The sequence below is a fragment of the Bos grunniens genome, chromosome 11 (genome assembly GCF_055505025.1).
Source record: "Bos grunniens cultivar Pamir isolate PY7600 chromosome 11, Bosgru_T2T1.0, whole genome shotgun sequence".
NCBI classification, from domain to species: domain Eukaryota; kingdom Metazoa; phylum Chordata; class Mammalia; order Artiodactyla; family Bovidae; genus Bos; species Bos grunniens.
The window spans coordinates 39,687,933-39,714,726 of NC_141175.1; the positions used below are offsets into that span (position 1 = coordinate 39,687,933).

The following is a 26,794-nucleotide window of genomic DNA, read 5'->3' on the forward strand; positions in this document are numbered from 1 at the left end:
CACTGCCAGAAATTGGCAACCCAGTGCTGACTCAAGCATGAAGTTTCTTAAGTCCTTACAGCAGACTGCAGATGCATGAACAAGGCCCACTCCTGGTAATACTGCAGGAGGCCATGCAGACAGCAGTGTGATACATTCCTCCCCACCCACCCAGACTTTGGACAGCAGGCAAATGAGATTGACTAGTAAAATCAGTAAATAATCATCAAAACAACGATATGCAAACTCATCTAAGGAGGAAGAATGGCTCCCAAGATGAAGCCAGCTGGCCAAAAGCTGTTAGACATATTTAAGGAAAAATTCTGTCCAACAGCAAGCTCAACCCAAAACCATCACCGAGGTTTACTCTAAAATGTTTATCGAAAGCCTGTCCTCAAGAAAGGCTGGCTTGGCCCCAGGATCAATGTTCTAGGCGTCAGATATTTCCCCACTGTGAAGATGACTTCTATCCATCTAAAACTCTTCCTCTGATTCCTTGATTGCCAAGGAACCTTGGGGTTTGGCTTCCCATGTGGACCTCTCTACAAAGTACTGCAGTATATGGATTTTTTCCTAAGTAACAGTTATATTTCTCAACATAAATAAATAAATTAACCATGTGTGCAAGCATGTAAGTGCCTATGAGTGATAAGCCTATAAATATGAACCTGTCCCTAAGAGATGAACCCCTTCTTGATGTGCTAACAAATACAATTTCTCTGGTCTTTCCAGACGCGACACCATGGTGAATTCACCCTGTGACCAGATGCTTCCTTTGAGACCCCAGCATAACTTGGCAGTTGTTCTCTGTTCAGATGCACAACACTGACCCAAGACCAGAACTTACCCTTCACTGTGAAGGGGTCTGATGGCCTTGTGACACATTCTTATACTGAATCCTTCTCCTCCCTGGAAGATCACATGTGAGTGACTCATTCACCATTTTTCTTTGGTACATGGTTTCACTTTAAATCCCAGAGGATGACAAATTTAAACTTTTAGTCTCTGGACTTGTGGAGAGTGCAACTGGGCCCCACCCAGGCACTAAAGGCTTTTCAAAACTGTCTATGAAATAGGAACATGAAAGCAACTCTTCTTCCTTGGATCTTTGATTCTTCTAAAGTTAAAGGAAATTTTGTTCCCTGGATGGGGTTTTTTATTTTTAAACATTTAATCCAAGCAAAGTGTGTAGGCTAAGCGAAGGCAAAGTTGAAGACTTGCTTGCTAAGCAATTCTTAGAGAAGAATCTCTTTCAACCCACCATCTGGCAAGTAACTTATTAACAGTCTTTTGTCCAAATTTTAGCCACTTATTCACAGCACTGTTGGAACAGTAATAATAATTTCAATCCACAAATAATTAAAAAACACATTTTACATATAATTTAAAACATCCCCACTCTTTCTCTACCATTCGTTCCCACATCATGCCCAAGTCTATTCAAGTTTTCTACTCCAATGACTCCTTTGTCCAAAAGGCAGGGAGAAGGAAGGAAGCACATGTATTAAACACTCCTCTACATGACCTTAATCTACCTAACCTTTGGAGTCCTGACATTATCTCCACTCTACAAACCAGATGGATAATACAATAATGAAAGTTGTTTATGGCGAGTTCTATATTGTATTAAGAGATAAGATTAGAAAAATACAGAGAGTAATGAGAAGGCCTTAATGATTGCTGGGAGAGCTGGCTGGGCCCTGTGCTCTTAGTTAACCATCTGCCCTCCTAAACATCTTTCTACTTCACATTAATACCTCAGTTTCCCCAGGCACAAATCAATGCATATTCTAATAAATTTTATAAATATTTCTCTGGATACTGTTTTCAGTTTTCATAGTATAAAGTTTCCAATTTTCTTAAGTAATTTTCTCTCATTCTCCGAGTGACTCCAAGGGCCACCTGTCGACTAGAGATCTTTGGAATTCTGGTCGGCTGGCTTTTTGATGGTGGAGGTGTTTTTAAATTATTTTGCCTTTTAATTGCAGACAAATTGTTTGGATTCCCCTCCTCCTCGAAGGCTAATTAGCATAGAAACAAGAAGCGATGCACTGCTAACACTACTCGCAATCATGGAACTAACAGGATAGTTTCACTGAGGTTTCATCTCAGTCATTCAACAGTCGTGATCTGAATGCCTGCCCCAGGCCAGGTACCATTCTAGGTGCTAAAAGGCAACCTTAATCTCTCCATTTGTCACCTTCATCTCGAAAATTACCCCATGCCTTGTCTGTTCAAGAGTAGCCTAACAGAAAAAAATTCTGGTAGTGGTTGGCAAGAACTCTGCTGAACATCCTTCCCGTTGCAAGGACTCTACACCCTTTCTGAACATTCATCTCCAGCCTTTGGTCTCCTCCTTCTGGTCATGGGGCTCACTCCTCCAAGGGGTAGCCTCTGTCACTGCTCAGTGGCTCAGCATCAGGAAAGCTGGCCTTGTATTCCATGTTAGGTGTGCTGGAGTTAAATGGGCTTTATTTTTAAATAAGTATTTACTGACCATCTAGTTACATTGAGTGTTTAGGTGCTTTATCATGGGCTTCCCTGGTGGCTTAGATAGTAAAGAATCTGCCTGCAAATCTGCCTGCAATGTGGGAGACCTGGGTTCGATCTCTGGATTGGGAAGATTCCCCTGGAGGATGGCATGGCAACCCACTCCAGTATTCTTGCCTGGAGAATCACCACGCACAGAGGAGCCTGGCATGCTACAGTCCATGGGGTCGCAAAGAGTCGGTCATGACTGAACGACTAAGCACATAGGTGATTTATCAACACTATATTGCTTCCTCTTCTCACTGTCCAGTGAATTGGGCAGGATAACTTAAATTTGAGAAAAGTTAAGCATAATGCCCAAAGTCACTCATGTAGTAGGTGGTAGGAGCTATGTTTTCAGTCATAGCCATTACTCTAGAGACCTTCATGCTGCTGCTGCTACTGCTGCTAAGTCACTTCAGTCGTGTCCGACTCTGTGCGACCCCAGAGACGGCAGCCCACCAGGCTCCCCCGGCCCTGGGATTCTCCAGGCAAGAACACTGGAGTGGGTTGCCATTTCCTTCTCCAATGCATGAAGTGAAAAGTGAAAGTGAAGTCGCTCAGTCGTGTCCAACTCTTAGCGACTTCATGGACTGCAGCCTACCAGGCTCCTCCGTCCATGGGATTTTCCAGGCAAGAGTACTGGAGTAGGATACCATTGCCTTCTCCAGATCTTCATGCTATACCATGCTAAATGCATGTGTCTTTACACACGTGTATAATTATACACTAAGGCAGGTGTCCGTGATAGAAGCTTTTAGGAGTAACAATGGAATCAAAACTTCAAATTGTCACATCTTTTGCTGAGCTAAATGCTTTCTTTTTCTTTGTATCTTTAACAAGCTGGATGGAAAAAACAAAACAACAACAAAAACACTCCTCCCGGACCTATCTGCTGAACACTGGACCCCACTTTGGCAGACAGCACCCAATCAAGAGTGGTGGCTCTTTAAAGAGCATGTTTCTAACCCCACATGCCCCTGCCCTGGTTCAGCCATCCAACCTTTCCAGTGGAAGAACAAGGCAACATGGCTCTGTGACAGTGTCTCTTGGAGCCAACACATGGCCAGAGTCATGTCATCTCCAGCTGCGAGGTACTCAGTGTTTCCATCCAAACCCCATCCGGGCACATTCTGTGCCCCTCCCCTCCATGACAGGGCCGAGCAGCCTGTACGCAGTTGGATGAGTTCCACCCACAACTGTAAAGTACCCTCGGTGCTGCCTCTTCAGAGACTGACTGATGCATCACGCCATGGAGACAGTCAAAGGCTAGAAATACTGGAACCGTTTGATTATGTTTATCCTAACATCAGCAATGTTTAGACTGTCCAGGGTACACCAGTAGGGAGAGAAAGAAGGGCTGCTAGGAATAACTCTTCCAGCTTATGCTATGAACCGAAAACAGTACGGGCTTTCATTCAAAGTCTAACATAGGGTTTGGCGCAGCTCTGACATGTTTGCTCAAGCCCCAGATGGCAGTTTACTTACGCGATTAGAGGCAGCGCCCCTCCAGGCTTGAAACACAACTATTCTTTTGATCTCTCAGAGTTGATGTTCCCCTAATTCAGATCAAAATGTCTAGCAAACAGCTGAGAAAGCAATTCCCGGGCTGTGCTGTAACTACACAAAGAAAGCAGGAGTAGAAATGGAGTGGAAACGCCTGCCCCAGAAAGAGCACATTGCCATCATGGTCCGATTGTTAAGAGTAGAGAAGGCTACAGACAGTGCCCAGCCCCACCCTCCCTGGAGACGGGAAACAGCCCTGTCTACACGTTAGGTGGTAGACCTGCCTCTGGGTAACACGTGTGATAATAACGTGTGGATTCCTGTCGGGAGCCACGTTAGGCATTACTGACAAAGTGGAGGCACGGCCCTAAACCCCCTCTCTTTGATCCGTAGGCACGGACCCGGAATGAAGGAGTTAGGCTTTGTGATTCTGACTTGTTTTTCCCTTTCCTCGGCTGAGTTGACTGAAGAGAATATTAAGGTGCTTATTGTTTTTGAGAGGAGCACGAGAAGGCATAAAGCCTTCTGCAGCTGTGCTCAAAGAATAATTCATAAAGTTAACCACTGACATTTGTTCAAGGACTTTTACAAAAAAGTGTTCCAGGGTGAGCACACAGGCCGCAACTTGACGCCATGGGAGGGATTGCTATCTGAAGCCCATTTGTGAGAAAAGTGTTTATGGCAAAGGAGTTTGCTGAATTTAGGGTTTAGGAATAATTAAAATAGTTAGAAGCTAAATATATAGGAGTGCTGTAATGTTAGCATATTCTACTATAGCTTATAGAAATTAGGGACTTTAGAGATATTATTAGCTAGAAGCCCTTTCTAAGAAATGGTGAGCTTAGGATACTAGGGGCAAACAGGACTTAGAAAGATAAGAATTAAACTGAGGAATGCGGTATGCAGCCCAGACATTAGCATGAGTTACAGTGTATTCACAAGGACACATGAGAAAAAGTAGATAAGAAAATTGCTGAGGAAGGAACTCCTTTTGAGAGGCAACAATGATTTTTGGAGAAAAATAAATCTGGGTCCATGAGAACTAAAAATATCAAACCTCTGACCTACTGCTTTTGTAAAAGTATAAAAGAGAATCCTAAGCTTGAAATAAACAGGCAGTCCAAGTAAAATGAGAGGCTGCCTCAGTTTCTCTCGTCGACGCTGCTCACCCCTTCAGGTTGAATCCCTGGCTGCTGGAGCTGGACTCTGGCAGATTCCCTCCCTGACCCAGGTCTGGCAGTGCTAGTAGCACGGAGGGACAGGTTCACGCTAGTGAGGGCAAATCCATGCCGCCCTCTAATAGGAAACAGCAGTGGAAGGTCCAAACCTGAGGGTGGCGTGGCCAACGCCACACCCTAGCTGCCCATCTCAGACAGGACCTCCTCCTTCCTTGGAGCCATCCTTCCTTTGACACCATCTTTCCTCTGTAACCAAGATGCTGAAGCCTGGACGCCAACCACTTGGGTTTATAACTCTCCCACACATACTTCCTCACTGTATGATTTGGAGTAAGTTATAATCTCTCTGTACTTCGATGAATTTCCTCATTGATAACATGGAATTCATAATAATAGTAACTTCATAGGAAGGGTTGTGGCAAAGATGAATCAAGTTATTGCATCATATCAAGTACTTAGAATCTCATACATATTTTGTACTCAACAAATGTTAGCTATTCTTTTTATTACTATTCTCTCTGAGTAACCTTTATCCACCACATACACATATTCCAACATACCAGTTTAATGAGCTGTTTTAGGGGTGGGTTACCAACTCCACCCATATTAAAAATATCTGTGGTGTACAGAGTTCAGGCTTTCACATCTACAACCTTTCAAACCAGATTTCCCTTAAGATCCTTTTGGCCACCAAGTTGATGGGGTCCTCTGTGTGTCTGTCCTCCGACATCATCATTGTTTTCAGAGTTGTCTGAATTCTAAGACAGCATCTTCCCTGGAATCTGCTCACCAGACTCCCATCCTGGGCCCCTAGTTTCCTGCTCTTAATTCTTAGCAGTGTCTTGCACATAGTGGGGCTGTAAGAAATGCCTGTTGACTTTAACTGAACTGGCTGCTCCTGCAGCCATAGGACTATGTTAACTGCCTTGGCTCCTCCGGCTTCCAGAAGGCCTAGTCTTCAAGAAGGGCCCTCTTCCCCAGGGGGTCTCCTCCTCTTGCCTTGTTTCTGAGCCCCCTGGTATTCTCTAAGGAAGCATTAGCATAGATTCAATTACTGCAGTCCCTCTGGGGTTTACTTTCTAACCACAGAGGAAAATATATTCTCTATCTTGAAACCTTAAGGTAAGCAGAGATTTCTTAGGACACAAAATAGCACAAGCTATAAAAGTCAATATAAGTAAGATTCATCAAAATTAAAAAGATTTGCTCAGTAAAAGACATTATTTTCCCGACCCAGGAATCGAACCCGGGTCTCCTGTATTGCAGGGAGACGCTTTACCGGCTGAGCCACCAGGGAAGCCCCAGAAAAGTGTCTTTTATTCTCACTAAAAGAAAATCAACTTTTTTATTCTCACTAAAAGAAAAGCCATAGATTGGGGGAAAATATTCACAGCATGTATATCTGATAAAGGACTTGAGCTGAGAATATATAAAGAACTAAAAGTCATAACACAAAGATGAACACAGCAAGTTCTTAAATGGGCGAAAGACTTAAGACACTTCACAAAAGAAAACATACGAATGATCAGTAAGTATATGAAAAGGTGCTCATTACTGGTTATGCAGAAAACACAAATTAAAAGCAAAATAAGATACCATTCACATCCCTTAAAATGGTTTTTTTTAAAAAAGGGAAGAAACAAAAAGAGGACACTATTAAATGTTAGAGAGGGACTTCCCTGGTGGTCCTGTGGTTATGAATCCGCCTTCCAATGTAGGAGACGCAGGTTTGATCCCTGTGTACGACTCCACATGCCGTGGGGCAACCAAACTTGTGCACCCCAACTACAGAAATGCCCACGCACCACAAAGACCCAGCACAGTGAAAAATAAATTTAAAAATAAATAAAGAAATGTTAGAGAATAGGTAGAGCAACTGAAACTTTCAAACACTGTAAACTTGAGAGAACTATTTGGCAGTTTCTATTAAGGTTAAACATGAATCTTCCTTTTGACTCAGCAATTCCATCTTATTTACCTAAGATAAGTGAAAACCCATATCCATAAGAAAACATGGGCAAGAGTGTTCACATGAACCATACTCACACTGACTGCTGCAACCGGAGACAACTCAAATGCCCATCAACAGATAAATGGACAGATTGCAGAATATTCATGCAATGGAGTACTTTTCAGCAAACGACTGATACAGTGATAAGACGAGTGAATCTCTAAAACATTATTCTGAGTGAATGAAGCCGAAAAAAACCAAGCTAATGTATAATGCCAGAAAGCACAAAAGTGGTTGCCTAGGGTCAGGGATTGGGAGTAGTGTGAGGTGAGGGGCCTACCTGCACAGGAGTGTGAGGGAAGGAACTTTAGGGTGTGACTGAAATGTTTCTTATCTTGATTGAGGCAGTGGTACCCAACTGTACACTTTGTCAAAATATATTGAACTCACTTCACACCCAATAGGATGGCTAGTATCAAAACAAAACAAATCAGAAAATAACAAGTGTCAGTGATGTTGTGGAGAAATTGGATCCCTTGTGTACTGCTGGTAGGAGTGTAAAATAGTATAGCCACTATAGAAAGCAGCATGGTACTTCCTTCAAAAGTTAAAAATATAATAATTACTATGTGATCCCCAGTTTCATTTATGGGTATATATTCCAGGTATATACAATCTGGAGATACATGCTGCTAAGTCGCTTCAGTCGTGTCCAACTCTGTGCGACCCCATAGACGGCAGCCCACCAGGCTCCCCTGGCCCTGGGATTCTCCAGGAAAGAACACTGGAGTGGGTTGCCATTTCCTTCTCCAATGCATGAAAGTGAAAAGTGAAGTCACTCAGTCACGTCCGACTCTTAGCGACCCCATGGACTGCAGCCCACCAGGCTCCTCCATCCATGGGATTTTCCAGGCAAGAGTGCTGGAGTGGGGTGCCATTGCCATCTCCCCAGGAGATACATACATATTAATATACATAGTCTTTCCAAAAAATTGAAAGCAGGGACTCAATATTTGTACACTCACGTTCACAGCAGGATTATTCAAACAAACCAAAAGATGGAAGCAACCCATGTGTCAACTGATAAATGAATGCATAAACAAAATGTGGTACATACAACAGAGTATTATTCAGCCTTGAAAAGAAATTTGACATGGACTTTGAGGACATTATGCTAAGTGAAATAGCCAGACACAAAAAGATCACTACAATATGATTCCACTTATATTGAGAACTTAGAGTAGTCAAACTCATGTAGGATGGTAGTGCCGGAGGTCGAAGAAGGGGTGAGAAGGAATTACAGTCTAGCAGGTATAGAATTTCAGTTCCACAAGATGAAAAGCGTGGTACTGATGGTTGCAAAACAATGTAACTATATTTACACTACCCAACTGAATACTTAGAAATAGTTAAAATGGTAAGCTTTTTCTTATGTGTATTTTACCACAATTTTTAAAAATAATTTTTACGGTATTCTTGGCTGGGAAATCCCATGGACAGAGGAGCCTGGGAGGCTACAGTCCATGGGGTTGCGAAAGAGTTGGACATGACTTAGTGACTAAACGACAACAACAAACAACAAAGAGAAAGAAAATTTTAAAAATAAAATAAAAAGAAGCAATTTTTAAAAGTGAACCCCTTAAGAAAAAACACCTCACTGAACTAAGCACTTAAGATCTGTGCATTTTATCATATGTAATTAATACTTCAATACAATAATAAATATGTCTACAGCCAAAAGTATATGATAGATAATACACAGGTATACAGCTTTGCAGGCTGAGGGTGGCCTCTCAGGTAAAGCCTGCCACTGTGTGTCTTCCTTTAGCAACGTCCTCTCAGAGGCAAAATCCAACTCAGTGGAATCCAAAAATCCATACAGCTTCTGCAAAGCATCATGGGTAAAGCCACGTCTCCTCAGGGATAACAGCTATGCAAAGAGAAAAACCTGTCCAGCATAGTTAAGCTTTGCCACAGGTTACACTGTTTTTCCCACTCCATTTCGCAAGTTACTTTAAAATCAGAGGCCCTCAAAGAAACGTGAAAGGTCACTTAATTCCATTTTCCTCCTTCAAAAATACCGTAAGTAAATTATTCTGGGCAAGTAAGCCTCTAAGACAGGAATCGCACTAACTGTTCACATAGGAACCCCAACCAGATGATCATAAGCTACTGGTGTTGATCTCCAGTTTTTGTCTCTTTTACCACTAGAGTTTCTGTATGTCCATCTGCACCCAGGTCACCTGGATCCCTCCTTATGAATCACAAACTACAGGCCACCATATTCTGAGATCCCCAATTCCAAGGCTGTATGTCCACCTGCATCCAGGTCACCCAGATCCCTCCTTATGAATCATAAACTATAGGCCACCATATCCTGAGACCCCAGTTCCAGGGCAGACCAGTACTCCTGATCTTCTCTCTCGTCTCAGCCATAATAGGTCTCAGGGGTAAAGAAGAAGAGCACCTCATCAGAAAAAGGAATCCTCAATCTAACATTTGGTCTTTCTTTTATAATCTGTCCCAGAGAAACTAAAGTCCACTCCATCTTTCCTTACAGAATTCTTGTGAGGCTGGAAGGAGGAGACAGACAGGACCTGAATGAGAAACTCAAGTCCCAGAGGGGAGTGACCGGCAAAGAGGCGGTGAGTGGCCAGGCTTCCTATTGTCCTGTTAGGTTTTATTTGCCTACAGGTAGGAAAAGAGTTGGAGAAGGCAATGGCACCCCACTCCAGCACTCTTGCCTGGAAAATCCCATGGACGGAGGAGCCTGGTAGGCTGCAGTCCATGGGGTCGCTAAGAGTCGGACACGACTGAGCAACTTCACTTTCACTTTCCACTTCACGCATTGGAGGAGGAAATGGCTTAGCAGCAGCAGCAGGAAAAGAGTTATTACACACAGCCCAGGCTTTTCCTCACCAACACTATGCTAAGTCACTTCAGTCGTGTCCGACTCTGTGCGACCGCATAGACAGTAGCCTACCAGGCTCCCCCGTCCCTGGGATTCTCCAGGCAAGAACACTGGAGTGGGTTGCCATTTCCTTCTCCAATGCACTTTTCAGTGAAAAGTGAAAGGGAAGTCGCTCAGTCGTGTCCGACTCTTAGCGACCCCATGGACTGCAGCCTACCAGGCTCTTCCATCCATGGGATTTTCCAGGCAAGAGTACTGGAGTGGGGTGCCATTGCCTTCTCCGACACTACCACTTTCGTTTGCCACAAGGGAAGAAAACTCTCTTCCCAAATGAGCAGGAAAAGCAGCTGGGTTTTCTTCACAGATTTACACCGCTTTGACCCTGGCAATCTGGAATCAGCTGGAGAAGAAACAAGGCTCTCTTAAAATGGCACGTTTTCTTCTGGCACTGCCCATGCCCTGTAAATACTGGAGATCTAGCTCTGTGGGCGACTCTCTCTCCCCCTGGATCAGCCACTCCTTCCGTGGACCAGAGCAGGGATCTATTTTCAAATCTTTCCAGCATTCAAGCTGACTTTGGCCAAAGAATACAAAAACAGAACTGTTAGAATTCTTCCATGGTGGATGTCTGATTCACATAGGGAACTTGCTATTTCTGATGCAGCCTCTCCTGGTTCTTTGTTGTTTTTTGTTTTTTTTTTTTCATGAAAAACCTCACGAAGGCAAAGGAGGGCCATGGAAGACACTCGTGACAAAATCCAAAGGCCTAGGACTGACATAAGACAAGATTGGAAGCTGAAAGGAACCAAAACTAACTAGAGGCAGATGGCGTAAACATGTGTGTAAGAGACACACAGAAAGAGCCAGAAAGGGGGATAGTAAGGAGCTGAATGACGTGTCTCCATCAGCTCAGTGGGGAATCCCCCCAGAAAACCCCAGCCCACCCACCCACTTGAGCTGAGGAGCTGTGAGGGGGACCCTTTACTGACTCTACTAATTCCCCAAGCCAGACACGAAGCAGAGTAGATACAGGGAAAGGTGACCAAAGCAAAGAATCCTGGTGGAAAGGCATCCTTTATGTATCAAAGAACCAGACATTGGGGATAGGAAAAGATGCCACCTCAGAGAGGCAGAGAGAAATGGGGAAAACCAGTTAGAAACAGGAATCGGACTGAGTACCGTGCAAACAAATTTCTCTCCTGCTTAAAGCTGATGCCAACACAAGAAGGACTAAGGTGTTCTGTCCACCTTTCCTTTGACAGACACAGTCTGAACCTGTGTTGTGCAACACGGTAGCCACAAGCCACCAAGCAGTTACTGAGTAACTGGAATGCAGCTAGTGCAGCAGAGAAAATAACTCAATTTTAATTTCAATTCAATTTAAAATTGAAGCAGTATACAATATTTTTTCGTAACACAGGAAAGCAGCATTTTTTGGTGGGGCCACGACTCACTTTAACTGTTACATTGTACGGTGTGCTTGTCAGCCACATTGCATCTTTTCTAGTATTATACCGAATCACAGCACCAATCCACTTGCTGTCAACATATTGATTCACTGATATCATCTATGCATTAATGCAATATTTTGAATGTGTTTATTTGAATATGTTCTACAGACAGCATGAATTACAGTGATACCTATATAAATTGTAATTCATAATTACATTTAAATATTTAATTATAACATTTTCTAGTATGAAAAAATAACCATGGACATTTTAAAAATTTTTAAAAGGTGGCTTACTGATGTGGAATTGAGTGAAAAGGCAGAAGCACTGTGATTGATAACAGTAAGCAAAGAGATTCAATTGCATATACAAGTTAGTGAATTAACTGGACGGCTACAGTTTTTTTTTTAATATAAATTTATTTATTTTAATTGGAGGCTAATTACTTTACAATATTGTAGTGGTTCTGCCATGCATTGTCATGGATCCGCCACGGGTATACATTTGTTCCCCATCCTGAACCCCCCTTCCTACCTCCTTCCCCATCCCATCCCTCTGGGTCATCCCAGTGCAGCAGCCCTGAGCACCCTGTCTCATGCATTGAACCTGGACTGGCGATCCGGACAGGTACAGTTTTAATCGGTACCATCTTATAGAAAAACTCAAACGGACTTTCTCTCCAACCCAGTACTTTGGATCTACTGGGTAGGATAATTGATATTATTCATTTCACCTGTCTCATTTTTATTTTTTAAAATGTGCTACTGCACTACTAGATAATTCAAACTTACATTTGTGGCTCACTTTATATTTCTATCACATAGCACTGATCTACACATATCTTGGGTAATACTAATTTTTAAATTTCTTCTTTAAATTGGAGGCTAACTGCTTTACAAAGTTGTACTGGTTTCTGCCGCACAACAGTGCAAATCAGCCATAAGTGTATGTATATATACATCCCCTCCCTTTTGAGCCTCACTCCCCCTCTCCCTCCCCACCATCTAGCCCCTCTAGGTGGTCACAGAGCTGCAGGCTGGGCTCTGTGATTTACAGCAACTTCCCACTAGCTCTCCAGTTTACACATGCTAGTGTATATATGTCAATGCTACCCTCTCCATTCAACCAACCCTCTCCTTCCCCTGTTGTGTCTGCAAGTTTGTTCTCTACGTCTGTGTCTCTATTCCTGCCCTGCAAATAGGTTCATTAGTACCATTTTCCTAGATTCCATATACATGTGTGTTAATATAGGATACTTATTTTACTCTTTCTTGACTTACTTGACTCTGTATAAGAGGCTCTGGGTTCATGCACCTCAATTCAACTGACACATCCGTTCCTTTTTAAGGTTAATAATAATTATAATAGCTACTGTTGAGCATATATTGTATTGTGGCAGACATTGTTCTAAATACTTTATATGAATAATTATCTCAGATATCTCTTTTAAATCTCATCAAGAAAATTATTTATCTTCTTGGTGACTTCATTTCCCCCATTTTTTTAAAAAAAGAAAGAAAAACACAGTATGGGTCTATGACAAAAGAACGATTGCCTTGGAATGTGTAAAGGCAAAGCTTATCCCTGAAAATAATTCACTTAATTATTCAGAAGAAACATTTAGGGAACCATTGGGCATCCTCAATATTTGACGGAAGAACAGGATTCCAAATAGGAGGAGAAAAATGATTAGCATAACATAACATAAGAAATTCTCTGAGACTGAAGATTTTGGCTTAAATATTCTGTATTCAGAACATCAAGGCCAAGGTTAATTTTCTACAATCACCCTTTTCCTCCTTCCCAAATAAAAAGAGATTTGATTTTTAAAATGCTTATGTGTATTTAAGAGGGCTTACCAAATCTAATATAAGAAGGTTTACCAAATATTTAAATAGTATTCTTGTCACTACTGTTTGGTTTCAACTATTCCCCCCTCCAGCAGGAGTCCTTCTAAAAGAAATGAAGCATCTGCAGAGATCATGAAAAATTTAATATTAACGCCTCGAGAGACCATAGAAAATAGAAAATACTGGTTAGCTTAAAAAAAAAACAACTTTACTTTTTAATAAAATGTATACAGCAGAAAATTTATTATTTGGTTTATTTCTGTTTTAGCAACCTCAGGACTTTTTGGTTGTAAAAATGAAATGTGGATTTGGGATAGTTGGCATTAATTTTATTTGTCACTATCAACCTCTCTTTCCCTCCAGTTGTTATTGTTTAAGTTGCCTGCCTGATCTGATAAACTTGTTTCCTAAACCCAGCAAGCATGTGGGAACAGGCAGAATGTTTCACTGCAGTGCTGAAAATTATGGCTCTTTCCTACAAAAGAAAAAGATCAACTTTCATAGGATTTTAGAGAGTATAAGGCCTTTAGCAATCACATCTATTTCCCCCTTTCATTTTATTTTGTAAATTATTAAATCAAATCTAAGCACTGAAGAGGCCATTTTAAAAGTGTAAACATACCATCTACTTTCACTTTTTGTGTGTTCCAATCTTTCAGCAGTTGTAATCACAGTATGTATATCACTTTATGTTCTGCTCTCTCCTCTTAATTTTCCTAATTCTACACAATCATATTTATTATTTTATTAAATTTATATTCTTCCATCGTATTGATACATTATAACTTATTCAATGTCCCTACTATTTGGTTATTCAGGTTTTTTTATGATATGACTAAAATCTTTATAATTAGCTTTGTAGATTTTGTTCTTTTTTTGACCTATTTATTCCTTGTGATACCAATACCTGGATAATTATGAATATTTCCTGTTGTCCTCCAAATTTACAAGGATATCCAATTCTCAGCCAGCCAAAACACGTTCATTTGCTATACCTGTTTAACACTGAATTGTCTCTTTTTCTACTTATACACTTTTTTGTGAATTATCTGCTTGCATGTTTTGCCCATTTTAGGGATCCTGATGCTTTACTAACACATTTCTAGGAATTATGCACATATTATAGAACTTCATCTTTTATACCCAGAATTTATTATTATGCATTTTTCCAATTTCATATTTTCCTTTTAGTAGAGGCAAACTTTGGGAGAAAATTTTTAAATCATACCTATCCATCTTTTCCTTTGTATTCCTTCTTATTACCTCAATGGTTAGAAAAGTCTCTTTTTTGATGAAATGTTGTAATCGTTGGGCTGGATGATGAATAGGTACATGAGGTTTCCTTTTACTATTCTGCCACTTTGGGTGTATGTTGGGAAAAGTTTATAATAAAAAAAATTTTTTTTAAGTAGCTCTTTCCCACTGTTAGAATAATCACTTCATTTTCTTTCTGCCAGTTTTTCTCCCACCCCTTCCATGTTCCAGTTGAGGAAACTCTTGCCCAGGAGGTTAAAGCAACTCTCTTACTATATGACTCATTTTGCGTCCCACCCACTAAACTTAGCCACAACATCTTCTGTTTTGGGCCTGGGGAAAACAGCCAATGACAAGGCTATTTGGAAAGAGCTAGAATTCAGTTTAAGGAAGATCCTAAGTAGCTGGTGCTTTATTCCTGCAAGCTTACTGCAACCCTGCCTCACTAATGAGCCATAATAAGACCAGGGGTGTGCTGATAAACTTAACAGCTGGCTCGCCAAGGAAAGAAAACCCTGATCTGTAGCCATTTCTTTGGTGTAAATATTTTCAACATGATTCAAGTTACTTATGTGGTGTCACTGAACTTAGAGTTGGTAATCAGTAGACAATGGTATGCCATTATATAGTATTTCCACCATACAGACACAAGAGATGTAAAGAACTTCAAGAACATATGTAACAGTAAAAGGTGGTAAAATAATTAGAAAGTGATGGAGTGTTTTCAATATAATTTACTGATAAATATTTCTACCTTAATATAATTCATTTAATGGCTATATATATAATATATAGTGGCTAAATAATGGCTATATTTAACAATTAGTTTGAAAAAACCCTGAACATTTAACAGTCATTTCTGATGGATTTCCCACGTGGCTCAGTGGTAAAGAATCCATCTGCCAAACCATGAGATGCAGGAGATGTGGGTTCAACCCCTGAGTTGGGAAGATCCCCAGGAGGAGGAAATGGCAACCCACTCTAGTATTCTTGCCTGGAAAATCCCATGGACAGAGGAACCTGGCAGGCTACAGTCCAAGGAGTTGCAGAGTTGGACATGACTGAGTGACAGAGCATGCACTCTGATGGGTTGATACAAGAATTCCCCAAGATACCACTGGGAGAACAGTAACAGAAGCAGGATATTTTTTCAAAAAAACTGTGGTTAAAAAAAATGACAAAACTTACCATTTTAATAGTTTTTAATAGTTAAGAGTATCTCTTCCCCATTGCTATAATATTTGCTTTATTTTATTCCTATTTTCTATGTTTTATTCTACTTACTTCAAAATTCAGTGGCATTGATTACATTCACAACGTTGTACACCATTACCACTATCCATTCCCAGAACTTCTCCATCATCCCACATAGAAACTTCCTACTCATTAAATAATAACTCATCATTTCTCCCTTACCCCAGACTCTGCAAACCATCATTCTGTTTTCTGTCTCTATGAATTTGAATTTTATCCTATATAGGTGGAACGATATATTTGTTCTTTTGTGTCTAGATTATTTCACTTGGCATAATGTTCGCAAAGTTCAACTATGTTTGAGTCCCTATCAGAAATTCACTCTTTCTTAAGGTAAAAGCAGGGTTTTAAGACCAATATTTAAGGCCACCATGAATGTTCAGCCTGGAGGGAGAGTGTGTGGGTGTCGCTCCGTCTTCTCACCTCTGAGGTATAAGCCTTCCTCAGATTCACCAACGTATAGAAAACCCAGGGAATCAAGTCCACCCAAAGCATGGCCCCAGTGAGGAGGTCACAGGCAACTTTAATAGGGAGCACAAAAGAATCTGAAAAAGGTAGAAGATCCCGTGTGCATGATTAAAATTCCCCTATGTTTATATTTTCATTATATCCAGACCAGTATTTCAACCTAAAAGAAGTTACTACAACTAAGTGGTTGTGAAAGTGTGGTTCCATGACCAGGAACATCACCATCAACTGGGAATTTGTTAAAAGTGTAAATTCATAGGCCCAACCTCAGACCTACAGAATCCAAAACTCTGGAGGTAGAGTTAAGAGGCTCCCCCACATGATTCTGATGCATTCTCAGATTTGATAACCACTGCTCTAGAGTAATGATTCTAGATTCCAACTACAGATACCTAAAAGGTTCCCAAACCACCCCATGGGCATTTCATAAGTGGAGGTTCTCATTCATGATTCTTCACCAACAGTAAGGTAATGGGGGATTTCCCTGGTGGTCCAGAGGTTACGACTTTGCCTTCCAATGCAGGGGATATGTGTTCCATCCCTGGTGGGGAAGCTAAGAGCCCAAATGCCTCTGGGCCAAAAAACCAAAAACATAAGTAATAATGTTAACAAAATTCAATAAAGACTTTAAAAAATGGTCCATATTTTTAAAAATCTTTAAAAAAGAATAAGGTAATAGGGAAAAAAATGAGCAAAATTTTGTTAATAGAAGGGGGGAGTCATAACATTAACATCTTTTAATATGTTATACACATGCATGTGTACATAGTTATGCATAAATATGATTCAGGATATATGTCTGCCAAAGATTATTTGAATAGTAGAGTTCTCAAAACCATCCAGTGCAAGCACACCTTACTCCTGGAAGGCCTGATCTGTTAATTTACACGATCTGTGAAACTCCAGATTCCAGTCTTCTCCCACGTTTGAGTGTTGGCCTAGGCTGTAGGGCACACATTCAGTCCAGGAGCTAGCAGGCTGCGAATCCACAACAAGGGCAGAGCTCCAGTCCTTGCTTCAAGATCTAACCCCACCTGTGGGAGCCAGTTTATTCTGGCATCAAGCTGAGGTAGACTATTGTGCAAGATTTCTGCCAGGATTAGCAATCAATCTCTATTACATCCTCCTTCCTCATTGAGAGAACCTTCATGAGTTGAGGGACTGAGTTTGATAAACCAGGGAAGTGGGACTTTCCTAGGAAGAAAGAATGACTGGTCCAAGGCAAGCCCATTCCAACTGCCACAGTGGTTTATGAGTAGTAACGTGACACACTGCGGAGGTTGAGAAGTAAAGGCAAGCCTGTCTGGAGGCTTGGAGTAGGAGTGTTCCCCATGCTAAAATGACTGAGTCAGCCTACCAACTTCCCCCTTTCTTTTGGCCTTGGATGAAGGCACGACTTGGGCTTCCCTGGTAGCTCAGCTGGTAAAGAATCCACCTTCAATGCAGGAGACCCCAGTTCAATTCCTGGCTTAGGAAGTTCCCCTGCAGAAAGGATAGGCTACCCACTCCAGTATTCTTGGGCTTCCCTGGTGGCTCAGACAGAAAAGAATCCGCCTGCAATGCGGGAGATCTGGGTTTGATCATCGGGTTGGGAAGATTCAATGGAGGGCATGGCAACCCACTCCAGTATTCTTGCCTGGAGAATCCCATGAACAGAGGAGCTTGGCAGGCTGCAGTTCATTGGGTCGCAAAAAGTCGGACATGACTGAGCAGCTAAGCACAGAAGGCATGACTCAAGTGTCCGGAGCTATGGCTTCAAAACGATCCTAATTAGTACAGAGGGTAAGGCAGCTGGCATGGTATCTTGGGAAAAGCTTTTAAACTTTAGCGGGCACAAAAATCCCCTGGAGAGTGTTTAGAAATACAGATCTGGGGGATGTCAGACTCTAGAGCTTGAGTCAGTAAATCTTGGGTGGGGCTCAGAGACCTTACTCAATTAAGTTTCAACATGCAGTCCTGGTTATTCTCACATCCAGCTCTGAGCCCTGACTCTCAAATAGGTGGTCTCTGCATGAGACCCCTCGTTTCAAAACTGCCACTTGCTGTGTGTGCAGGCACTCATCGTCTTCACTTAAACATTTGAGGGCTTCCTTGGTGGCTCAGTGGTAAAGAATCCGCCAGCCAATGCAGGAGACCCGGATTCGATCCCAGATCTGGGAAAATCCCACATCCTGAGGAACAATGAAGCCCATGCACCACAACTACTAAACCTGTGCTCTGGAGCCTGAGGGCCGAGCTACTGAAGCCTCAACTACTGAAGCCCACAGGCCCTAGAGCCCGTCTCTGCATCAAGAGAAGCCGCCGCGATGAGAACCCCATGCTTCGCAACTAAAGAGTAGCCCCACTCTTTGCAACTAGAGAAACGCCCACACAGCAAAGAAGACCCAGCACAGCCAAAAATAACAAATAAATAACTGTAAAAAAAAGTTTATTTTGCTCCTATCAGGTACGAGGCATTGTGAAAGAAACAAAGTTGAAGATGATTTTGCTCTCAAGAAGCATGAAAGCCAGTAAGAGAAACAAAACTAGTATGTAACCAATCCAATGACAAAGCAGCACTGGGCAGCTATTAACATTAGAACTTCAAGGAAGGGAGAGACTGCAGACTAAGTAATCCCACCTCACTTCCCCCACCCAAGAGAGTCAGAGATTTCATTTGATTAAGGCTCACATAGGATTTTAACAGCAAAGAGTCCATAGGCAAAGACAGTAAAAATGAGGCTTTCTCTCTGATTATGACTGATATGACTTATTTGGAAAACAGAATATCTGACCTTTGAGCAATACAGGTTTGAACTTCCCCAGGACAACTTATACCTGAGTTTTTTTCACTAAATGCTACTGCACCACTACACCTTCCACAGTTGGTTGAATCTGCAGATGTAGATCCCAAGATATCCAGGATCAAAGGATAAGGCAGTAGGGAAGTAGGAAGTGTAAAGTGATACGTGGATTTTTCAACTGGGCAGGAAATGCATTAAGGGTCAAATGCATTAAGTTCGGAGTTTGGCTGGTTTAAGGATATGATGGGAGTGGAGACAAAGAATGGAACAATCATTTTTTAAAATGGGTCATTTGGACCTCTGTGTTTCCAGCATAGAGGGAGCAGGTTCAACCCATGATAGGGGAACTCCAATGACAAATGCTGTGCAGTGCGGTAAAAAAAGAAAGAGAAACTTTTTCAGCAAGTGGATCATTCTGTAGGGCTCAGAGGTTGGAATAAATTTTCTAGGCCGTGAAAAATCACACATGCACTCAGCACACACCTTTGGTGAATGCTCACTAGGCAATGGGCCAGAGGAATGGGGCTCTGTGGTCCTGATCTCAGAGGAGCTCAAAGCTGAGAGGAGGGCACAAGTCTGTAATCAAGAAAAAATAAAGCGTGGTGGGGGGATCACAGGGAGGCAAGGGCACACAGAGGAGGACCCTCACCCAGATTACATCCAAGACAAACCTTGAAGAGTTGGCCTGGTGTAGGACAGGGAAGCTGGGAGTCTTGTTTCTCCAAGGCTGAATCTCTGCCTCGATTTCCTTCCTGGTACCCAGAGTTTCCTTTTTATTTACAAACGTCTATCACAAAACTGGCGGCTTCCCAGGTGGCGCCAGTGGTAAAGAACCCACCTGCCAATGCAGGAGGCATAGGAGATGCAGGTTCGATCCCTGGGTTGGGAAGATCCTCTGGAGGAGGGCATGGCAACCCACTCCAGTATTCTTGCCTAGAGAATCCCATGAACAGAGGAGCCTTGTGGGCTACGGTCCACGGAGTCACAAAGAGCTGGACAGGACTGAAGCGATGTAGAATGCATGCACACTAGCATGATCTTATAACAGTGCTAAACACAGAAGCAGATGCAGAAGAAAATAGGAATTTATAACTTAGGCCAGCAACTCATACTATGGGATCCCTGGAATCTCTAAGACCTAACTCCCAATAATTGGTCCTGTCTCCCAAGGGCCCACAGAATGACGTTAATTTCTGAGGGCCCTCAAGCTCTGGCCTCTGGACTAGCCCTACTCTGGCTGAATGGCTCTCCTCCATGTCTGTGCATAAGCCCTTCTTCTCCTATTCCCACCTCCAAGATCATTCTCATTCCCCCTTCAAGAAGCCTTCTCTGACCACCCATGATGGGGTTCGGTGCACCTCCTCAGTTCTATGGCAGGCTAGGCACAGTGCATTGAAGTGCATTCACTTCTCATGCAGTCCTATGAGTTTTTATTTGTTGATTTGCTTATCTCCCTAAGGATGGGGTCTTGGTATTTTACCCTTGAATATATAGCATTTGTCACATTGTATAATAAATAAATGAACCTTTATCCATTTGGTGGGGGCCACTGACATTCTGCCCACCAACTGAAGGCCCTTCCATGCGCATGTCCAACCATATCTTTCAGATAAATTCCTAGTATTCAAATGGATGGAACACAAGTCAATGGATTTTAAAATTTTGAGAAACACACTGCCAAATTTCAGGGCAATTCTTAACACAGTGTCTAGGCATTTGACTGATCTCAAGCATCTTGAACATTTAAGACAAATTCTTCAAAGGTGGTGGTTCAGGTTCCCACAGCAAAGCTCTCTGTCCAGTTCAAACATAACTGAACAAGTTACTCCCAATAAAACCAACACAACAGGCAGATTCCTGGGTCCTACCCTGTCATACTGCATCAGAACGCTGGGGGCAAAAATCTGTATGCTGTGCAAGCTTCCAGGGGGATGCACCCAAAGTTTGGAGACAATGGCTTTAGAAGTCATCTTAGTTTAGCCTTCTCCCCTTCCTAGCTCCATCAGAAAGGGGCTGTGGGACTTCTGCCCAGATATCTCTGGTGACAGAGCTCCTGCCAACTCCAAACCCATCCAGCCTGTGGGTTTCCAAAGTCATTTCCTTAAATTTAACCAGAACCTGCCATCCAAAACACTCCTGCCCAGCTCTTCCCAGGGCCACAAAGAGTGAGCTGATTCCCTTATTCACAAGCCAAGCCCCTCCTGAATCCAGGGCCGTTAACCTGTATTCCCACACCACTGCCAGCTCCAGTTCTTCCCACCATAGTTTACACATCCGCTTGACCAGAAGAAAAATGAAAAGGAAAAGAAAAACATTTGGTCAAGATTAGTTTATAAACCAGGAAGCTAAAAATCCAAATGCCAAATCTCTCTGAACCAAGCACTGATAGAGCCACAGTAAGGCAGGGAGGCTAAGGGAACAGGCTTTAGTATCCACTGTGTGTGTGTGTGTGTGTGCACGTGCACACATGCATGCTCAGTTGTGTCCAACTCTTTGCAACCGTATGGACGGTAGCCCGCCAGGCGCCTCTGTCCATGGGATTTTTCAAGCCAGAATACTAGAGTGGGTTGCCGTTGCCTCCTCCAGGGGATCTTCTGGACCCAGGGATTGAACCCAAGTCTCCTGTGTCTCCTGTATTAGCAGGTGGATTCTTTACCACTGTGCCATCTGGGAAGCCAGTATCCAGCAGCTGGATTTAAATCTTCTTGCAAGGAGTCCAACCCTTGTACCACCACTTGGAGCCTTGGGATCTCTTCTGTAAAACAAGTTTAATAATCCTGCCTCAGGTTGAAAAAAAAAAAAAAGATTAAATGAGGGGACTTCCCTAATGGTCCACTGGTTAAGAATTTGTCTTCCAATGCAGGGGCACAGGTTTGATGTCTGGTTGGCGAAGTAAGATCCCACATGCTGCAGGGCAACTAAACCTGTGCGTTGCAAGGTTGAGCCCGAGTGCCACAACAAAAGGCCACGCATGTTGTGATGAAGATCCTACATGCCACAATTAGCATGCTATTCAAAGTCCTTCCAGGGAAGACACTGCAGCATCTACCAAACTGCCTCCATAAGTAGCCCTCATTGCAGTGAAAGCAAACTCCCAAAGGTTACATTTGGGCCAACTCACAGCCCAAAGTCCAAACAAAAATTTTAGAAGTTTATTCTTTTATATAAAGAAAGTATTTAAATTTTGAATCCTACCACAAAATATACTTGTAATTGTTTTAGTATAAAAAGCGTTTTTATCCTCAAATGTCTGGATAAAATTGGACAACCAAGGAAAATCTACCCTCTCCTTTATTCTGAATCATCAGGTACTCCTTGGCACAACATCTGTTACTCGAGTGCCTCCCCTCAGCTCCATCTCCCTTGGAGAAGAGCAGGCTTAGTCTATCAGCAGATGAACAAGGGCTGGGAAAACAGATGAGCTGCAGATATAAGAAGAGAAATGGGCCACAAGCTACAGTTTGAAATGACCAGGTGGTCATCCCCTTCAGACACTGAGGACTGGCCTGCTTGGACCTGACTACACGTTACTCTCTAAAAAGCTTTCAGACAAAAAATATCCCTAACCAAATGCAAGCATATCTAGGAGGGAAATTCACAGCATTTTTGACCCAGTAGTTGTGTGTATGTCTGCCTGCGTTTGCACTCGTGTGTATCCCCAAAGCAAAACAAATCTGATCTAAGCTGAGGGAGGCAGCCTGGCCTTGATCAGAAAGCACCCTGGGAAGTCAGCCGGTCCTCGCAGGCTAAGGATACCCATTTCCTCATTCCTGCCCACTTCCTCTGTTGCTTGCTCTCCCACCTCTGTCATCTGAGAATTCCATGGCAACTAAAGAGCTAGAGCTTCCCTATCAACAGAGTTACCTGCAATATAAGGAGAAGGCGGAGGGTTCTAGAATTGATGGGCAATGGGATGCATCATTTTAGACGGGGGTGGGGGGGGGGCGCGGAGAATCCTATTCATTCTTTCCACTGTCAACTGAAGAGAGGCAGATACTCACTTTTCCTGAAAGCTGTGGGTTACTCAGGTCTCACACGCTCCCAACAGCTTACAGAAGACTTTCATCAATTTGGGAAGCACTTACAGTTGGGCAGATTGTTGAAAAGCAATAACCTCTTTGGTTCCAGAGTCTCCAGCTGGTCAAAGCCACGACCATAGAGTAAGACTGGGCCATTCGCAGGCTCAGTTCATGGATCTCACAATAATAACAGATTCCCATGTGCCAGGCATTGTACTGAAGCCATTAGCTCCACAAGGAGAGAAAGAGTAAGAGACCAGGAGAAAGGAGTAAGTTTCTTAAAAGGAGTAAAGAAAGAATTAAAAAAGCAAAGCGTGGGTGTTAGAGTCAGTTCCAGGGAATATTACTCAATCCTTTCTTTGTAACTCCTAAATCCAGCACAGCGCTTGGCACATGAACTCGATAAATAACTGCAGTGACCTCTGACATTCTAAGCTCCACACACTGCTCCAGAGGTCCTCTGCAAGGGGCGGCTGGATACGGGCGGTGTCTGCCTCCCGCTCGCCCGCCGGGAGCGAGTCCCGGCCGGCTCCACCCTGTGCCGGCGCCAGCACCTCCGCCTGGGCGCGGCGCCCGACCGGCCACCCCCGCGAGGCCCTCCAGAGCTGCCGCACCCCTTCTGGAGCCCAGGACCACCGGCCCGGGGCCCCCTTACCCCAGAGGCCGAGATGGGACGGCGCCCGTTCTCTGCTGCCACGGAGATCACAACCAGGCAGGGCCGGGCAGCGGGTCTTATCCCGGACGGACCCGCCCCGCTTCGGGGTGGAGACTGAGCCTAAGTTCCTGGTTGTCCCTCTGCTCACGAGACCGGAAAGTCCTCCGCGGGCGAAGCGCACCTGGAGTCCGGAGAGTTGGGGATGACGCTTCTGGCTCGTCCCCCGCCGGGATCCCAGATCGCCGGCCCCCCCGGGTTCCCGCGAGTCGGAGCAGTGGGAATCAGATCGCGGGTGCCCGGGCGCCCCTGCACTCCAGGAGGCCCGCACCCAGGGCCTCTCCTGCCTGCGCCCTGCTCCCACCGCGGCCGGGATTGCCGCTCAGAGTCAAAGCTTCCTCCCCGGGACACTGCACTTTCTCATGGCGAAGTGGAAAGTGGAACGGCACATTTACATTCCCGCGAATCTCCCAGTCGTTCCACTTCTCCCTTGAGAAAAACCGAGTTCCCTTTCTTGGGGAAGCTTTTGGGAATGGGAGTTTGGGGCAGTTCCAGAGCTTTCTGTCTTTACTCATAAATTACCTGGGTTCGCTGCTGGTCCGTAGCTCCAAGGTTCGGCCTTGAAGCCGAGCTCCCTACCCCTTGTTATACAGTCTTGTATGTTAGTATCTGCCTCTCCTACAGGACTCGAGCTTCTTGAAGACACTGACTGTGGTCATTGCACACACACCCAATACCATGCTGGCTCATGGCAGGTCCTCAGTGAATGCTTGCAAAATGAACCCATTGGGTATATAAGTAAATTCGGACTTTTATTTAACAGAAGGTAGGAAGCTTTGGTGGAGAAGGCAATGGCACCCCACTCCAGTACTCTTGCCCGGAAAATCGCATGGACGGAGGAGCCTGGTAGGCTGCAGACCATGGGGTCGCGAAGAGTCGGATACGACTGAGCGACTTCACTTTCACTTTTCCCTTTCATGCATTGGAGAAGGAAATGTTCTTGCCTGGAGAATCCCAGGGACGGGGAGCCTGGTGGGCCACCGTCTATGGGGTGGCACAGAGTCGGACACGACTGAAGCGACTTAGCAGCAGCAGCAGGAAGGTTTGGAGAGTGTGTTTTGTATCCAACAGATCTAATGACTGTTAGGACCCTTATAGCTGTAGAGGTAACGATAAATTATTTCCTGAAGAGGCAGCTAAAGAGGGTGACTTAATATGGTTAAAGGCATGGGTTTTGGAACCACACTGATTTGGATTCCACCCCCACCTCTGCTTGATACTCTGAAGTTTCTGAACTTCAGTTTATGAACTAACGTGGAAGAAACTAAATTAACAAGACAAACAGTGGAAAAAGAATGAAAAAAGGTTAATTCATTTTCTCAGAGGGATTAGAAAGACTACTTATTCCTTAAAAAGTAAAAAATAAAAGGTTAGAAATTGAACAGATGCACCCTGCCAAGATCACCTTTACTAGGCAGGTGTACCCAACTCACAGCGGCCCTTTTCTTTCCCATGACTGCCCTCATGCCGGGTTGGGAAGCCACAGTCGGTGCTAACTTTATAGGATACCAAAGGCCAAGGACTGATCAATGAGAGCCTTCCTATTCCAGAGCTCCCATGGGCTTAGCCTGAGGCTAAATTTCTGCAGAAACCACTCCTGTGTTGTTTTTCCCTTTGTGCAATCCTGTTTGACTCATAGGTTTTCCTGAGAATATCCCCTCACAAAGCACTTACACAAGAATCTATATCTTGGGCTTTGCTTCTAGGCCACCTGAGCTTCAAGTATTTTATTTTATTTTATTTTATTAAAAACATTTTATGAGTATTTAAAAATTAGTATAATCATTGAAATTAAAGACTCAAAGAAGCCTTTAAATTAAGGACAGCAGGGGACTTCACTGGTGGTCCAGTGGCTAAGACTCCACACTCCCAATGCAGGAGCTAGATCCTCTAGATCCCCCATGCCCACTCCAACCCCACTCCTCCTACCCCTTCCCACATCCCCTCACTTCCCATTGCAAGTAAAGTCCACATGGCACAATGAAGATCTGGAGTGTCGCAACTAAGACCCAGCATAGTCAAATAAAGTAACTGATTAAAGATAGAATGAGCACATGCATTGCCTCCTTTGAAATCTGACACAAGCAATAGTAGATTTTTTTAAAAGAGTGAACTATGCCATTTGTACCAACATGAATGGACCTAGAGATTATCATACTAAGTGAAGTCAGAAAGAGAAAGACAGACATAATATCACTTATATGTGAAATCTAAAATATGATATCAATGAACATAGCTAAAAAACAGAAAACAGACTCACAGAGAACAGACATTTGGCTGTCAAGTGGAAAGAGTTTGGGAGAGGGAAGGATTGGAAGTTTGGAATTAGGAGATGTGAACTATTAGATATAAATAAGATGGATAAACAACAAGGTCCTACTATATAGCATAAAGGACTATATTCAATATCCTGTCTGTAATAAACCATAATGGAAACAATATGAAAAAGAATATGCATATGTATAACTGAATCACTTTGCTGTTCAACAGAAATTAACACAACATTGTAAGTCAAATGTACTTAAATCATTTTTTTTAAATAGTAGATTTAAGAAAACTCACAAATCAAAAGAGGGAAAATAATTAACTTTTGGAAACTGGAAAGCAGATACTGCAGGTAATAATTGACTTAGCAGACCCGAGAAAACTGACTCCTAAGCCAGGAGTAGGGAAAGCCAAGAAGCAACATGATTTTATAGATTTACCCAGGATAACCCAGGTATTGCTGCACCAGGTCCTTCTAAAAGTAGGTATGTAATTAAGACAAAAAACAGGAGGATTTTCCTAAGTACGTACTGGAAGCAATGAATCTCCTCCACATACTTCCCAATACGACACAGTTGCCACTGCTCTCTCCCACTTGGGTGGAAAATTGGAAACATTTTCTGGAGGGATAAAGCAGAGGATCTCTGGAATGGGGCATACAAGGTATAGTCAAGATGTTCTGGT

General features: G+C 43.1%; 1 protein-coding gene across 4 annotated transcripts in view; it reads right to left on the reverse strand.

Annotated features, from left to right (window-relative positions):
* ANXA4 (annexin A4) overlaps positions 1-24,378 on the reverse strand; it is a 75,305-nt gene extending 50,927 nt beyond the window's left edge. Inside the window, exons 1-2 of one of the 4 annotated variants that reach the window (XM_086326210.1) lie at positions 19,786-21,802; positions 19,598-19,690 (exon numbers count right to left, since the gene is read on the reverse strand). The gene's annotated coding sequence lies outside the window, so the exon portion shown is untranslated. Of the gene's footprint in view, positions 1-19,597; positions 19,691-19,785; positions 21,803-23,115; positions 23,840-23,969 lie in introns of those variants that run through there. The other 3 variants (XM_086326211.1, XM_086326209.1, XM_086326212.1) reach the window with 3 other exon arrangements.
* Positions 24,379-26,794: the final 2,416 nt, after the last annotated feature.